This window comes from Salvelinus sp. IW2-2015, unplaced genomic scaffold (genome assembly GCF_002910315.2).
Source record: "Salvelinus sp. IW2-2015 unplaced genomic scaffold, ASM291031v2 Un_scaffold2656, whole genome shotgun sequence".
Lineage (NCBI taxonomy): Eukaryota > Metazoa > Chordata > Actinopteri > Salmoniformes > Salmonidae > Salvelinus > Salvelinus sp. IW2-2015.
Window position 1 is genome coordinate 54,882 of NW_019943963.1, and position 18,471 is coordinate 73,352.

The following is an 18,471-nucleotide window of genomic DNA, read 5'->3' on the forward strand; positions in this document are numbered from 1 at the left end:
TGTAAGAAAAGCAACGTTTAAGTTCCTTGCTCAGAAACATTGGAGAAACATATGAAGCTGTGGGTTCCTTTTAACATGAGTTTCAATATTCCCAGTAAGAAGTTTTAGGTTGTAGTTATTATAGGGAATTATAGCGACTCATATTTCTCTCTATATTGATTTGTATTTCATATACCTTTGACTATTGGATGTTCTTATAGGCACTTTAGTATTGCCAGTGTAACAGTATAGCTTTTATCCCTCTCCTCGCCGCTACCTGGGCTCGAACCAGGAACACAATCGACAACAGCCACCCTCGGAAGCAGCGTTACCATGCAAGCAAGGGGAACAACTACTCCAAGTCAAATCAAATCAAATTTTATTAGTCACATACACATGGTTAAGCAGATGTTAATGCGAGTGTAGCGAAATGCTTGTGCTTCTAGTTCCGACAATGCAGTAATAACCAACAAGTAATCTAACCTAACAATTCCAACAACTACTACCTTATACACACACACAAGTGTAAAGGGATAAAGAATATGTACATAAAGATATAGAATGAGTGGTGGTACAGAACGGCATGGCAAGATGCAGTTAGATGGTATAAGAGTAGGTAGATACATATGAGATGAGTACTGTAGGGTATGTAAACATAAAAGTGGCATAGTTTAAAGTGGCTAGTGGTACATGTATTACATAAGATGGCAAGATGCAGGTAGATGATATAGAGTACAGTATATACCTATGAGATGGGTAATGTAGGGTATGTAAACATTATATTTTAAGTGGCATTGTTTAACTTCTTGGAACTACAGGGGTGCTGTTCCGCATTAGCATATTTGGGTCTCCAAATTAAACTGCCTCGTGCCTAAATTCTTGATCGTACAATATGCATATTATTGTTATTATTGGATAGAAAACACCTTCTAGTTTCTATAGAAGTTGGAATTTTGTCTCTGAGTGGTACAGAACAATATCTACAGCACTTTTCATGACAGGGTTCAGATTTCAGAAAATTTTTACCCCTGATCTGGGGTCTGTTTTTAAGGCGACAGTGAATGCTATGAAGAAACCGACACTGCCTACGTCTTCCTCTGGGTGTCTGTACGTCATCACGTTTTGAATGAAATCTATTGCCACAATCCCAGCCATTATAAAACCACAAAATTTTAGGGACCGCCCTTTCTCGTCGTGCGCCTGAAGCGTGAAGGCCATCGGACTTGCCTCGTTCCAAATCGTTGTCTAACCAGCAATATTTCTCCGGTCATGTTTTCAGTCGTATAGTGTTTAAAAACCATCATAATGTAGTTAATTTGAACCGTTTTAATAGCAATTTATATCCGTTTAGTGCATTTTTGAGGAATTTCTTTGTTGTGCACTCTAAAGTTTGGACACGTTTTGGGGGTCCCGTTCGATCGTTAGTGGATATTTCGAAGGACAGAGGACATCTATCGACCAAAAGACGTTTATAACATAGAAAGGATACATTGCCAAGAATCTGATGGAAGAACAGCTCAAAGTAAGCAATATTTAATATGATAAATCGTGTTTTTTGTCGAAATTATTTAAACGCATATTTCGCCATTTTGTTTGGTATAGCTTCACTTGGCGAACCCTGTATTGAAAAAGAGGATAATTTTAAAAATGTAAATCAGCGGTTGCATTAAGAACTAATTTGTCTTTCGATCCTGTCAACCTGTATTTTTTAGTCAAGTATATGATTAGCTTTCAATTAAACTAGATCACTCTGATAGATGACGTCAGACATATTGAGGCTTGATTTCCTAGTATTTTTATTGTGTAACCACGGTTTGTTATGGCTAAATATGCACCTTTTCGAACAAACTTTATATGTATATGTTAAAATGATGTTACAGGAGTGTCATCGGAAGAATTCTGAGAAGGTTAGTGAAAAAATTAATATATTTTGGCGTGATTACGTTATAGCGCTCCTTGGCTGGAATCGATGCTCTGGTAACGTTTGCACATGTGGTATGCTAACTTATCGATTTATTGTGTTTTCGCTGAAAAACGCTTAGAAATCTGAAATATGGTCTGAAATCACAAGAACTGGGTCTTTCCATTGCTATGCTTTGTCTATTTTTATGAAATGTTTTTATGATGAGTAAATTGGTCATACACGTTGCTCTATCTAGTAATTCTAGTCGATTTGTGATGGTCGGTGCAATTGTAAACTGTGATTTCTACCTGAAATATGCACTTTTTTCTAACAAAAACTTATCCTATACCATGAATATGTTATCAGACTGTCATCTGAAGAGGTTTTTTCTTGGTTAGGGATATCAATATCTTAGTTGAGCCGAATTGGTGATAGCACCTGAAGGAGTAAGAAACTGATGGAGTTAGAATAGTGGTGTATTTTGCTAACGTGTTTAGCTAATAGATTTACATATTTTGTCTTCCCTGTAAAAACATTTTAAAAATCTGAAATGGTGGCTTTATTTCACAAGATCTGTATCTTTCATCTGGTGTCTTGGACTTGTGATTTAATGATATTTAGATGCACTATCTACTTGTGAAGCTATGCTAGCTATGCTAATCAGTGTGTGGGGGATGGGGGGTGCTCCCGGACCCGGGGTAGAGGCTCGTTAGAGGTTAAAGTGGCTAGTGGTACATTTTTACATAATTTCCATCAATTCCCATTTTTAAAGTGGCTGGAGTTGAGTCAGTATGTTGGCAGCGGCCGCTAAATGTTAGTGGTGGCTGTTTAACAGTCTGATGGCCTTGAGATAGAAGCTGTTTTTTCAGTCTCTCGGTCCCTGCTTTGATGCACCTGTACTGACCTCGCCTTCTGGATGATAGCGGGGTGAACAGGCAGTGGCTTGGGTGGTTTTGTCCTTGATGATCTTTATGGCCTTCCTGTGACATCGGGTGGTGTAGGTGTCCTGGAGGGCAGGTAGTTTGCCCCGGTGGTGCGTTCTGCAGACCTCACTACCCTCTGGAGAGCCTTACGGTGTGGGCGGAGCAGTTGCCGTACCAGGCGGTGATACAGCCCGACAGGATGCTCTCGATTGTGCATCTGTAGAAGTTTGTGAGTGCTTTTGTGGACAAGCCGAATTTCTTCAGCCTCCTGAGGTTGAAGAGGCGCTGCTGCGATTAAGTTCAGAGCGAGTGACGTTTGAAACGCTATTAGTGTGCACCCCGCTAACTAGCTAGCCATTTCACATCGGTTACACCAGCCTAATCTCGGGAGTTGATAGGCTTGAAGTCATAAACAGTGCAATGCTTGAGGCATTGCGAAGAGCTGCTGGCAAAATGCACGAAAGTGCTGTTTGAATTAATGCTTACGAGCCTGCTGGTGCCTACCATCGCTCAGTCAGACTGCTCTATCAAATCATAGACTTAATTATAACATAATAACACACAGAAATACGAGCCTTTGGTCATTAAATTGGTCAAATCCGGAAACTATCATTTCGAAAACAAAACGTTTATTATTTCAGTGAAATACGAACCGTTCGGTATTTTATCTAACGGGTGGCATCCCTAAGTCTAAATATTCCTGTTACATTGCACAACCTTCAATGTTGTCATAATTACGTAAAATTCTGGCAAATTAGTTCGCAAAGAGCCAGGCGGCCCAAACTGTTGCATATACCCTGACTCTGCGTGCAATGAACGCAGAGAAAATGACACAATTTCACCTGGTTAATATTGCCTGCTAACCTGGATTTATTTTAGCTAAATATGCAGGTTTAAAAATATATACTTGGTGATTGATTTTAAGAAAGGCATTGATGTTTATGGTTAAGTACACATTGGAGAAATGACAGTCATTGATTGATTGTTTTTTTATAAGATAAGTTTAATGCTAGCTAGCAACTTACCTTAGCTTACTGCATTCGCTAACAGGCAGGCTCCTCATGGAGTGCAATGTAATCAGTGTTAGAGCATTGGACTAGTTAACTGTAAGGTTGCAAGATTGGATTCCCCGAGCAAGGTTAAAAATCTGTCGTTCTGCCTCCTAGGCCGTCATTGAAAATAAAATGTGTCTTAACTGACTTGCCTAGTTAAATAAAGATTAAATAAAGGTGTAAAAAAAAAATATATATAAAATCGGCAAATCGGCGCCCAAAAATACCGATTTCCGATTGTTATGAAAACTTGAAATCGGCCCCGATTAATCGGCCATTCCGATTAATCGGTCGACTCTAATACACATAGCCTAATAATTGGGCCACGGGATATTTTCTGGTCATTAACCTATTTCTAGGCCTCCCGAGAGGCGTAGCAGTCTAAGGCACTGCATTGCAGTGCTTGATCCGTCACTACAGATCCGGGTTCGATCCCGGGCCGTGTCGCAGCGGCCGCGACACGGCCGGATCGAACCCGGATCTGTTGTAGTGGACGGATCAAGCACTGCAATGCAGTGCCTTAGACTGCTACGCCTCTCGGGAGGCCTAGAAATAGGTTAAATGACCAGAAAAATATCCCGTGGGCCCATTATATTAGGCTAGTTGTATTAGAGGTCGACCGATTAATCGGAATGGCCGATTAATCGGGGCCGATTCAAGTTTTTCATACAATCGGAAATCGGTATTTTTGGGCGCACGATTTGCCGATTTTATATATATTTTTTTTTACACCTTTATTTAATCTTTATTTAACTAGGCAAGTCAGTTAAGAACAATTTTCTTATTCAATGACGGCCTAGGAGGCAGAACACAGATTTTTAACCTGCTCGGGGGATCCAATCTTGCAACCTTACAGTTAACTAGTCCAATGCTCTAACACCTGATTACATTGCACTCCATGAGGAGCCTGCCTTGTTAGCGAATGCAGTAAGCTAAGGTAAGTTGCTAGCTAGCATTAAAACTTATCTCTATAAAAAACAATCAATCAATGACTGTCATTTCTCCAATGTGTACTTAACATAACATCAATGCCTTTCTTAAAATCCAATACACAAGTATATATTTTTAAACCTGCATATTTAGCTATAAATAAATCCAGGTTAGGATATAACCAGGTAATGTGTCATCTCTGCATTGCAGCAATCGGGTAAGCACAGTGGGCGCCCTGGATGAACGCTTCCACGGTCGGATTTCAATCAGCTTCGGCTTTGGGAAGGCTAGCTCTCGCTTGGTTGCGATTGCAGCGCAGGAGTCGGGGTCAGCTGGCGTACCGGTAGGGGAGGCAGCGTATCGTAGCATAGCCCGATCCGGGGTTGCGGCGAGTCCAGACCACTGTGGGCCGCCACGGGCGGAATCAGTGCTGTTCCTCTCTGCCTACCGTGCAGCCGGCGCTCTTTGCGAACTAATTGCCAGAATTTTACGTAATATGACAAATTGAAGGTTGTGCAATGTAACAGGAATATTTAGACTTAGGATGCCACCCGTTTAGATAAAATACCGAACGACGTTCCGTATTTCACTGAAATAATAAACGTTTTGTTTTCGAAATGATAGTTTCCGGATTTGACCATATTAATGACCAAAGGCTCGTATTTCTGTGTGTTATTATGTTATAATTAAGTCTTATGATTTGATAGAGCAGTCTGACTGAGCGATGGTAGGCACCAGCAGGCTCGTTAAGCATTAATTCAAACAGCACTTTCGTGCATTTTGCCAGCAGCTCTTCGCAATGCCTCAAGCATTGCACTTTTATGACTTCAAGCCTATCAACTCCCGAGAGATTAGGCTGGTGTAACCGATGTTGAAATGGCTAGCTAGTTAGCGGCGGGGTGCACACTAATAGCGTTTCCAAACGTCACTCGCTCTGAGACTTAATCGCAGCAGCGGGGGCCTCTTCAACCTCAGGAGGCTGAAGAAATTCGGCTTGTCACCAAAAGCACTCACAAACTTCTACAGATGCACCAATCGAGAGCATCCTGTCGGGCTGATCACCGCCTGGTACGGCAACTGCTCCGCCCACAACCGTTAAGGCTCTCCAGAGGGAGTGAGGTCTGCAGAACGCACCACCGGGGGCAAACTACCTGCCCTCCAGGACACCTACACCACCCGATTGTTTCACAGGAAGGCCATAAAGATCATCAAGGACAAACAACCACCCAAGCCACTGCCTGTTCACCCCGCTATCATCCAGAAGGCGAGCGTCAGTACAGGTGCATCAAAGCAGGGACCGAGAGACTGAAAAACAGCTTCTATCTCAAGGCCATCAGACTGTAAACAGCCCACCACTAACATTTAGCGGCCGCTGCCAACATACTGACTCAACTCCAGCCACTTTTAAAAATGGGAATTGATGGAAATTATGTAAAAATGTACCACTAGCCACTTTAACCTCTAACGAGCCTCTACCCCGGTCCGGAAGCCACCCCATCCCCCCACACACTGATTAGCATAGCTAGCATAGCTTCACAAGTAGATAAGTAGCATCTAAATATCATTAAATCACAAGTCCAAGACACCAGATGAAAGATACAGATCTTGTGAATAAAGCCACCATTTCAGATTTTTAAAATGTTTTACAGGGAAGAAAAATATGTAAATCTATTAGCTAAACACGTGTAGCAAAATACACCACTATTCTAACTCCATCAGTTTCTTACTCCTTCAGGTGCTATCACCAATTCGGCTCAACTAAGATATTGATATCCACTAACCAAGAAAAAACCTCTTCAGATGACAGTCTGATACATATTCATGGTATAGGATAGTTTTTGTTAGAAAAAAGTGCATATTTCAGGTAGAAATCACAGTTTACAATTGCACCGACCATCACAAATCGACTAGAATTACTAGATAGAGCAACGTGTATGACCAATTTACTCATCATAAACATTTCATAAAAATAGACAAAGCATAGCAATGGAAAGACCCAGTTCTTGTGATTTCAGACCATATTTCAGATTTTCTAACGTTTTTCAGCGAAAACACAATAAATCGATAAGTTTAGGCATACCACATGTGCAAACGTTACCAGAGCATCGATTCCAGCCAAAGAGCGCTATAACGTAATCACCGCCAAAATATATTAATTTTTCACTAACCTTCTCAGAATTCTTCCGATGACACTCCTGTAACATCATTTTACAATATACATATACAGTTTGTTCGAAAAGGTGCATATTTAGCCATACAAAACCGTGGTTACACAATAAAAATACTAGGAAATCAAGCCTCAATATGTCTGACGTCATCTATCAGAGTGATCTAGTTTAATTGAAAGCTAATCATATACTTGACTAAAAAATACAGGGTTGACAGGAATCGAAAGACAAATTAGTTCTTAATGCAACCGCTGATTTACATTTTTAAAATTATCCTTACTTTTCAATACAGGTTCGCCAAGTGAAGCTATACCAAACAAAATGGCGAAATATGCGTTTAAAATATTTCGACAGAAACACGATTTATCATATTAAATATTGCTTACTTTGAGCTGTTCTTCCATCAGATTCTTGGGCAATGTATCCTTTCTATGTTATAAACGTCTTTTGGTCGATAGATGTCCTCTGTCCTTCGAATATCCACTAACGATCGAACGGGACCCCAAAACGTGTCCAAACTTTCAGAGTGCACAACAAAAAGAAATTCCTCAAAATCGCACTAAACGGATTTAAATTGCTATAAAACGGTTTCAAATTAACTACATTATGATGTTTTTAACAAACTATAACGACTAAAACATGACCGGAGAAATATTGCTGGTTAGACAACGATTTGGAACGAGGCAAGTCCGATGGCCTTCACGCTTCAGGCGCACGACGAGAAAGGGCGGTCCCTAAACATTTTGTGGTTTTATAATGGCTGGGATTGTGCAATAGATTTCATTCAAAACGTGATGACGTACAGACACCCAGAGGAAACGTAGGCAGTGTCGGTTTCTTCATAGCATTCACTGTCGCCTTAAAAACAGACCCCAGATCAGGGGTAAAAATTTCTGAAATCTGAACCCTGTCATGAAAAGTGCTGTAGATATTGTTCTGTACCACTCAGAGACAAAATTCCAACTTCTATAGAAACTAGAAGGTGTTTTCTATCAATAATAACAATAATATGCATATTGTACGATCAAGAATTTAGCACGAGGCAGTTTAATTTGGAGACCCAAATATGCTAATGCGGAACAGCACCCCTGTAGTTCCAAGAAGTTTAAACAATGCCACTTAATATAATGTTTACATACCCTACATTACCCATCTCATAGGTATATACTGTACTCTATATCATCTACTCATCTTGCCATCTTATGTAATACATGTACCACTAGCCACTTTAAACTATGCCACTTTATGTTTACATACCCTACAGTACTCATCTCATATGTATATACCGTACTCTATACCATCTACTGCATCTTGCCATGCCGTTCTGTACCACCACTCATTCATATATCTTTATGTACATATTCTTTATCCCTTTACACTTGTGTGTGTGTATAAGGTAGTAGTTGTGGAATTGTTAGGTTAGATTACTTGTTGGTTATTACTGCATTGTCGGAACTAGAAGCACAAGCATTTCGCTACACTCGCATTAACATCTGCTAACCATGTGTATGTGACTAATAAAATTTGATTTGATTTGACTTGGAGTAGTTGTTCCCCTTGCTCTGCATGGGTAACGCTGCTTCGAGGGTGGCTGTTGTCGATGTGTTCCTGGTTCGAGCCCAGGTAGCGGCGAGGAGAGGGATAAAAGCTATACTGTTACACTGGCAATACTAAAGTGCCTATAAGAACATCCAATAGTCAAAGGTATATGAAATACAAATCATATAGAGAGAAATAGTCCTATAATTCCTATAATAACTACAACCTAAAACTTCTTACCTGGGAATATTGAAGACTCATGTTTAAAGGAACCACCAGCTTTCATATGTTCTCATGTTCTGAGCAAGGAACTTAAACGTTAGCTTTCTTACATGGCACATATTGCACTTTTACTTTCTTCTCCAACACTTTGTTTTTCATTATTTAAACCAAATTGAACATGTTTCATTATTTATTTGAGGCTAAATTTATTTTTATTTATGTATTATATTAAGTTAAAGTAAGTGTTCATTCAGTATTGTTGTAATTGTCATCATTACAAATAAAATTTTCAAAAATCGTCCTCCAATAATCGGTATCGGTATAGGCGTTGAAAAATCATAATCGGTCGACCTTTACTAGGCGCACTTGACCTCACACACCTAACTAGGAGAGAAAAGGTAGGCTACTTAACTTGAAGTAGCGAATTCTGAGAGTGTGTGAATAATGCAACAAAGATGTCCCTTTAATCGCAATAGGCTAAAGCATACAAAGCAGATCATTTGCTGGACACCAAAAATGTTTTTTATCCCAAAGTTGACTGTCTGAACAACAATTCAACAGCAGTATGAAAAATGCCAACTGTGCTGCAATGATCTCTGTTGGGACCCGCAGACATGTCTATGTTTGTTAGACTATGCGAAAGGCTGCAAAATTCTCAAAACTAACTTGTTCCCAGTATCCTTGCACTTCAAAGTGCAATTTAAGACAGAACGTGATATTTACAGAGCATTTCCCTGACCCAATAGCTACATGATAGAACTATTAAAGATGCACTGTCAAACGTTTGTATAATATCAGCCAGTCGAAAGTAGTGCTTGAGAGGCGAAAGTGGTCCCCGAAAATTGTGTACTATGTCACATATGTGCAGAAATGTGCATCAAGTCATTGCTCTCTCTCTCTCTGCTGTGTCCATTGAGCCGTTGGACCCGCACTGCACCTCATGGATAACGGTGGGCAGGCTTTTGCTAGCAGTCACTCAAATTACTAGGGCTTGCGCACGTGGGGGGAAATGTAGCGAAAATGGCGTTGCCCAGTAAATCTGCTCATAGATTATGCATGTATGAACTGCACATTGACACATCCAGCCCAAAGTGGGAGGTTAAAAAATAGTTGTCAAAGTACCGTTCAATCTCTTTAAACGGGAACTGTAACTGTAAGGCAATGTTCCTTCTGCTTTGGCTTCTCATTATGAACACTCATGATAACTTCACTTTTTGAACGCAGCCCAGAGGAGATATAGTAACGACTTGTCACTGTTTACTAAATGACTCATCTTTGAATACTGTCTCCATTTTAATTTGATCCAATCTTGGCTTAACCTCGGTCAGTGAATATGTGAGGGACTACTGTCGCCTAAGGACATACATTATATTTAGTTACTCTGTCTGCCTTCATTCCATGTCTCATGTTGCAACAGGTCTGAAACACAAGAATGCTTAGCCTATTAATCACAGACTGGGTTGAATGAGGTACAAGTGTGTGTGTGTGTGTGTGTGTTGGGGAGGCAGTGTGTGTGTGTGTATGTATGTGTTGGTCTTAGCCTTTAGGGACCTGACCCTACAGAATGGATTTGTGGTTGTTTTCATAGCACAGCACCAAGTCCACTCCTCAGTGTCTGAGAGGGATAAGTCCTGTGTTTGGGCTGTCACTCAGTGAGGTGGGCATGTGACCGAAGACCTTCCAAGAGTAGCTGCAGTTTACACACAGCAGGCGCATCGACACAGACACACACTAATGCACTTTGTCACACACATCCTATACAAACAGTACAACATCATTATACAGCACCTGTATTGATGTTATTACACACAAATTTATATCGTAATATTATATTAAATGTTACTCAATGGTTAAGTTTGACACTCACCGGTCGTGTGTTGTGTGGTGTGTCTGTCCAACAGTCTTTCTGAGCGTGTCTTAGGTGACTTTCAAAGCTGTCTTTTTCCCCTCCTCTCCTGTTGTCCTGTGTTTCTTCCACAGACAGAGAGCCAGTCCCTCCTGAACAGCTAATACAGCCTTTATCTGTTATAGCCAGCTGTTAGAACATACTCTGAGAGAAGAAAGAAAGAGATCTGTGGATCGTTGGGGCGGTAAACCAATTGGAGTGGGTCCAGGGTGTCTGGGATGATGGTGTTGATGTGAGCAACTTGGGATGTGTTCATACTTTTCATTTTTATGAATAGATCTATCCTAAATAGGCTATCCCGTTGACATCAATGCTTTATGTCTGACAAAAGTTTGAGTTATGCACGGTTGGACGGTCTCAAGTTGGCCTAAATGATCAGGAATAGACATATATTATGTTTCTTCATCGCTTTGCAGCTAGTTAGTTCTTCTCTGGAGGACTCAGACTCTTCTCCTAAATGACCCCACCTAGGGTTCTGGTCAAGACTAGTGCACTGTATGGGGAACACTAGGGTGTCTTTTGAGATGTAGGTAGTCTAAATTGAGACAGATTGGAATTCTAAACAGGGTCATACTAGACCCAGGGGTTTGTGGGTAATTCCTTGTCCTGGATAGGTGGGTAAAGACTCCCAGTCTGTGTTTCTGTCTGTCTTCAGGGGTTTGCTGTACCTGGAAACATGTGGTATGTGTGTGTATGTTGTGTAAGTAATCGTTACTGAGGCTGTCTGTGTGTCTGTGCAGGGGACAAGCTACACTTTCACAATCATTATAACTGATCTTCTCCAGCTGAGCCTAAAGGGCAATGTAGTTGATGTGTTAGAAAAGGCACAAGTGTGTGTGTTTGTGTGTGTGTGCTGTTGTTCAGGCCACATGTGACCATCTGGCGCTGGTGGTTGGCTATAACGCTGTCGTGTCTCTAGTGAAATACTCCCCAGATGTACACTAAGTTGTTTGTGTGTTTTTGCCTTTGGCATTTCTTCTGGGTCTGTTCTTTGTACTTTCATGCATGCGTGTATAGCGTTTGTTTATGCAGGTTTATTTTTTATGAGTTTGTGCTTGAGTGTGCTTGAGTGTGCTTGAGTGTCTGGTGTGTTGTGTGTGTGTGTGGTGTGTGTGTGTGTTGTGTGTGTGTGTGTGTGTGTGTGTGTGTGTGTGTGTGTGTGTGTGTTGTGTGTGTGTGTGTTGTGTGTGTGGTTGTGTGTGTGTCAATGTCCAATATCCACAGCTGGTCAGGTCCAGATGGACACTATAATGAGGATCATCAGACTACATTGAGTGACATTTCTCCCATATAAAACTGGCCGTCATTAGCTAATTAATATACATATACTGTACCTAATCACTTTCAACCTCATCTTTAACACATCAGATCTTAGCTATTATGATCATCAGGACAGTTTTTTAATATTTGTTTTTAGTTGTTCTATTTTACCCACTTTTCTCCAACAATTGTTTGCGAATCTAATTGCGTTCCAATTTCGATCTAGTCTCATCGCTGCGACTCCCAACGGGTCGCCGGAAGTGAAGGTCGTGTCATGCGTCCTCTGAAACATGACCCGCCAAACCACGCTCAAGTGGTGCCTGTAGTGATGCCTCAAGCACCGTGATGCAGTGCCTTAGACCGCTGCGCCATCGGGAGGCCCCCCAGGACAGTTTCTATGAATATGTAGCTCATTTTGGCTGGATGTGGGATTCAAACCTGCAACACTGTTGGTCAAAACCAATACAATTAGTTCTGCAACACTGTTGGTCAACACCAATACAATTAGGTCCCGCAACACTGTTGGTCAACACCAATACAATTAGTTCCTGCAACACTGTTGGTTCAACACCACTACAACCAGTTCCCTGCAACACTGTTGGTTCAACACCACTACAACCAGTTCCCTGCAAACACTGTTGGTTCTACACCAATACAACTAGTTCCCTGCAACACTGTTGGTTCAACATCAATAAACCAGTTCCTGCAACACTGTTGGTTCAACACCACTACAACCAGTTCCCTGCAACACGGTGGTTCTACACCAATACAAGCAGATCCCTGCAACACTGTTGGTTCAACACAATACAACCAGTTCCCTGCAACACTGTTGGTTCAACACCACTACAACCAGTCCCTGCACACTGTTGGTTCAACACCACTACAACCAGTTCCCTGCAACACTGTTGTGTCAACACCAATATATACCAGTTCCCTGCAACACTGTTGGTTCAACACCACACAACCAGTTCCCTGCAACACTGTTGGTTCAACACCACTACAACCAGTTCCCTGCAACACTGTTGGTTCAACACCAATATAACCAGTTCCCTGCAACACTGTTGGTTCAACACCAATATAACCAGTTCCCTGCAACACTGTTGGTTCTACACCAATACAACCAGTTCCCTGCAACACTGTTGTTCAACACCAATACAACCAGTTCCCTACAACACTGTTGGTTCAACACCACTACAAACCAGTTCCTGCCAACACTGTTGGTTCAACACATATAAACCAGTTCCCTGCAACACTGTTGGTTCTACACCAATACAACCAGTTCCCTGCAACACTGTTGGTTCAACACCAATACAACCAGTTCCCTGCAACACTGTTGGTTCAACACCAATACAACCAGTTCCCTGCAACACTGTTGGTTCAACACCAATACAACTAGTTCCTGCAACACTGTTGTTCAACACATACAACCAGTTCCCTGCAACACGTTGGTCAACACCATACAACCAGTTCCCTGCCAACACTGGTGTTCAACACCAATACAACCAGTTCCCTGCAACACTGTTGGTTCAACACCAATACAAACCAGTTCCCTGCAACATCTGTGGTTCAACACCAATACAACCAGTTCCCTGCAACACTGTTGGTTCAACACCAATACAACTAGTTCCCTGCAAACAATGTTGGTTCAACACCAATACAACCAGTTCCCTGCAACACTGTTTACTCTCTCTAGTTTAATGCTAGCTAGCAACTTACCTTAGCTTACTGCATTCGCTAACAGGCAGGCTCCTCYTGGAGTGCAATGTAATCAGGTGTTAGAGCATTGGACTAGTTAACTGTAAGGTTGCAAGATTGGATCCCCCGAGCAAGGTTAAAAATCTGTCGTTCTGCCTCCTAGGCCGTCATTGAAAATAAGAATGTGTTCTTAACTGACTTGCCTAGTTAAATAAAGATTAAATAAAGGTGTAAAAAAAAWATATATATAAAATCGGCAAATCGGCGCCCAAAAATACCGATTTCCGATTGTTATGAAAACTTGAAATCGGCCCCGATTAATCGGCCATTCCGATTAATCGGTCGACCTCTAATACACATAGCCTAATATAATGGGCCACGGGATATTTTCTGGTCATTTAACCTATTTCTAGGCCTCCCGAGAGGCGTAGCAGTCTAAGGCACTGCATTGCAGTGCTTGATCCGTCACTACAGATCCGGGTTCGATCCCGGGCCGTGTCGCAGCCGGCCGCGACAGGGAGACCCATGAGGTGGCACACAATTGGCCCAGCGTTATCCGGGTTAGGGGAGGGTTTGCACGCGAACACGGTCGCCAGTTGTACGGTGTTTCCTCTGACACAATGGTGCGACTGGCTTCCAGGTTAAGCAAGCAGTGTGTCAAGACGTAGTGCGGTTTGGCAGGGTCGTGTTTCGGAGGACGCATGGCTCTCAACCTTCGCCTCTCCCGAGTCTGTTCGGGAGTTGCAGCGATGGGACAAGATTGTAACAACCAATTGGTGAGAAAAAGGGGTAAAACTACAACAACAAAAAATGTAATAAAAGTAGAAAATGTGTGTGTGCGTGTAAAAATGGTTGCTGTAATTGAAGTCTACCACATGGGCCTACCGTCACTCCTCTACTTCTAGGCCTGCAGAATACGCCAGATTTTTGCTAGAACTCATGGTCTGTCTCTAATTTTCAACTCATGTGTAAAAAGTACTCTTTTAGGTCGGCTGACATCACATTTACACATGTTTTCCATTGCATTGTTCAAGCTCAAGGGAAGGGTTTGAGGCTTGACTAAACCGTTGCTATTTGAAAATGCCAAAGCACTACAGCCAACCAATGCAGGACGGGAATAATACCATAGACTATACTTAACATAGTAAACGTAAATCGGGGCCACTCAAATTAGTATGCATTAGTATGGTTACATAAAATAGAAGGCTACTTAAGGCAAAATCTAAAGGATATAACCCGAACATCTAGCAACCCAAAGGTTGTGTGTTCGAATCACATCATGGACAACTTTATAATTTTAGCTAATTAGCAACTTTGCAACTACTTATTACTTTTGAGCTACTTTGCAACTATTTAGCATGTTAGCTAACCCTTTCCCTAAACTTAACCCTTTTAGCCAACCTTTCCCCTAACCTAAACCATTTTAGCTAACCCTTGCCCTAACCCTTTAACCTAACTCCTAACCTTAAACATGACCTGAAGAACTAAACCTAAACCCTAGGGCTAAAGTTTGCCAGCTAGCTAATCTTAGCATTAGCCACCCAGCTAATGTTAGCCACAACAAATTGGAATTTGTAACATGTCATACATTTTGCAAATTCATAACATATTGTATGAATTGCAATTCGGAACATATTGTACAAATTGCAATTCATAGCATATCATACGAAATGCATGATGGATATCCACAAATGAACACATATCATACAAAATGAAACATATAATTTATGTACAGAATAATAGGGTTAGTATAATACGAAATGCTCTGAGACCACGTTGGAATATGGGGTCATGAGAGAACTATATAGGCTCTTATGTTGACACCTGGCAAGCTTCCAATGTGAGTTAATTCTAGAAGCAACAGATAATCAGGTGCTTCAAGGCAGTAGAAAAAGCATAGTGGACATTATAGAAATCCCTTCCATCCCTGTAAAGATTTGCTCAGCGCTTTGGTTGAGCTGCATAGAATTGGTTACCCATATGCGATTGGTAAACATAATAACGTAAAATCTTAATTTGATCAACCTGTTGCATGAGCACTTTCCACTTTGACATTTCAGATGTGATTGTCCCTAAAAAAAAAATATCAACCCCTACAAAAATGTCCATGAATCACAATCCACATAATAATTCAAATTTCCTGTTGCTGCAGGATTATTTTCCTGCTGTAATAAAATGGCTCAAATTAAGATACTGTATCTGTAGTATGCTATCATGTTTCATCAAAGTTTGCCGTGCCAAAACGACACGTCTCTGAATGCAGATATATTTATTATCCTTTGGGCATAAAACAAGGGCAGCCACCATGTGAAACTAGACGTAACGAGAAAGCCAGCTGTGACCTATGCGCAGTTACACACATTCACTTTTCAACCAAATCTATCCGTGGATTAAGCTGCCACTACACAATTAGCTACATTCAGTTTTGCTTTCCCCTCATATTGTAAGGCTACTGTATATTGAATATTGCTTGCGCCAACAGTCCCACTTGGTAGCCGACTAAACTCAACTCCACGATTTATGATGGAGTTGAGGGGCGACTAGTGTGGGCGGACTGGAGCACTCAACGTCACATAAAATTACGTTTTTTTAAAGAATATTCTTTGAGTGCTGAAATCAATAGATTTACATAAAAAGCTTCAGTTCGCCCACACTAGTCGCCGCTCAACTCCATGGTAAATCGTGGAGTTGAGTTTATTCGGCTACCCACTTGGTTAACCACTTCAGTCATAACATGTGAAGTTGCTTGTAGCCTAATTGCTGTCAGAAAGTTGTTCGTTACACAATCACCTACAAAGCTAGAGTGTAAAGGCAATTAAATTAAATTGTTAAATAGTTTAGTTTCTAAACACCTCAACGTTTAGTAGCCTATGGTTAATTATATATAGCTACAGCCAGTCCCCAGGCCATATGCTTGAACAGTAGAAAGCAGATATGAAATGCAGACCAGACAACAATACATGCATTGTAGGCCTATCGTTAAAGAGCTATGAGTAGCCTTGGTGAGACATGCGCTATTGACAAAAATGACTTGCTTCAGCGCAACTGCAATCGATAAAAAACTGTTATCCATACTTACAGCTATTGTTAGATCTCTGCAGTTACGACAACATTCATCCAAAATCTACAGGAGCCTATATGCTGCCGAGGCAGGTCAAAAAAACTTTGCTGCTGTCCCGTTGTAATCCACACTGTTCTCTCCCTTCAATACTTTTTCTGCTGGAGCCTTCTTACCAGGGGAAAGAAAAAGTTACTGCCAGAGTGATGTCCAACTTCTTTCCCCTCCCCTCTTTCTGCTGGCTGATGTTCGAAAAAGTTTATTCTCTCTCTCTTTCTCAATTCAATTCTCTCTCTCTCTCTCTCTCTCTCTCTCTCTCTCTCTCTCTCTCTCTCTCTCTCTCGCGCTCTCTCTCTCTCTCTCTCGCTCTCCCCCCTCGTCTCGTTTTCTCTGGGACTTCCTCCAGTTAGAACGAGTAGTGACATCACCTGGTCCAGCATTGGAAAATGAGCCGCGAGCATACCCCTCTCTCCCTCCCCTGCCTATTTCCTTTAACCCCTACTTTACACTCAGCCAGGTCACCCGTGATACAAGTCAGTACAGCTCTCTTCGTCTCTCACAAGTCGGGTTCATTTGATTCATCTCTGTAAACTACTCACGTTCTGCCGCCGTGGTCGACTGTTCGTCACAAGATAAGGCGACGTCATTGCTATAGTCAGGCCTAAAGCTACTCTGTCTATTCACTCAAAATAATGTGGCGTAGATACAACTGTTTTATAAACACAATTTATATACAATGTTAACAATTTTATCTGCAAAACATGCAGGTATTTGTGTTCTGTTATTGCTTTAAGTAAAAAGTGATACATTATATCATCATCATCATCTTCATCATTAATCTTCAATTTAATAATTTGAATGATTGACAGATGAGTCCAGCTGCAACCATGACTGGTTTTATCACCAGCAAACAATATAATGTCCCTTTACCTGGCCATTCACAATGAATGGCTCATCTTTATGGTCATATCAATCTAATTTGTATTGATTGTAAATCCAAAAAGTAAATAAAGTAACAGGCAAGTGGATACAATTAACTTGCTGTTTTCTTGGCGTCCTTGTTGGCAACCTCTTGGCACGCACACAAGAACACACACGCACACACGCACACACACATAATGAATCCTCTGCCTCTGTAATCTCATGTAGCCATTTTCCCTGATCCACACGATCGGACAGTGACAACGATCAGGAAGCAGACACATCTATTTGTACACTTCACAGTGAGGGGCTTGTTTCCTTACTACACTGTTCTGTACACGAGAAGAATCAAAGTGGACCAATCTAGATTGGGACAGAGAGAAAGTGAAAGAGGGATAGATACACTGAGAGACAGACAGAGAGAGAGGCAGACAAAGGGATGGAGGGTCAGAAAGAGGACAAGAGGAAGGGGATAGAGGGAGATAAATAAACAAGGGTAGAGAGACAGAAAGAGACAGAGAAAGAGAAGGAAAGCAATATATAAGAAAGATGCAATTACATTGGAGAGTAGTAGTGTGTATTATAGATGAGAGGATGTGTATTCAGTAGCAGTAGACTCCTGAGATCCAGCCATACAGCGGTCCAGAGAACATATTCTACTGAGATCCGGCCATACAGCGGTCCAGAGAACATATTCTACTGAGATCCGGCCATACAGCGGTCCACAGATTATATTGAAACCAGCCATACAGCGGTCCAGGAGGAACAGATTCTATTAAAACCCAGCCATACAGCGGAACAGAGAGACAGATTCTATTGAAACCCAGCCATACAGCGGTCCAGAGAACAGATTATATTAAAACTCAGCCATACAGCGGTCCAGAGAACAGATTCTACTGAGATCCAGCCATACAG

General features: G+C 41.4%; 1 protein-coding gene across 3 annotated transcripts in view; it reads right to left on the reverse strand.

Moving 5' to 3' along the window:
• LOC139025433 (collagen alpha-1(XVI) chain-like) overlaps window positions 1-17,018 on the reverse strand; it is a 46,553-nt gene extending 29,535 nt beyond the window's left edge. The window contains exon 1 of one of the 3 annotated variants that reach the window (XM_070440559.1): window positions 16,812-17,018. The gene's annotated coding sequence lies outside the window, so the exon portion shown is untranslated. Of the gene's footprint in view, window positions 1-16,656 lie in introns of all 3 variants that reach the window. The other 2 variants (XM_070440558.1, XM_070440557.1) reach the window with 2 other exon arrangements.
• Window positions 17,019-18,471: the final 1,453 nt, after the last annotated feature.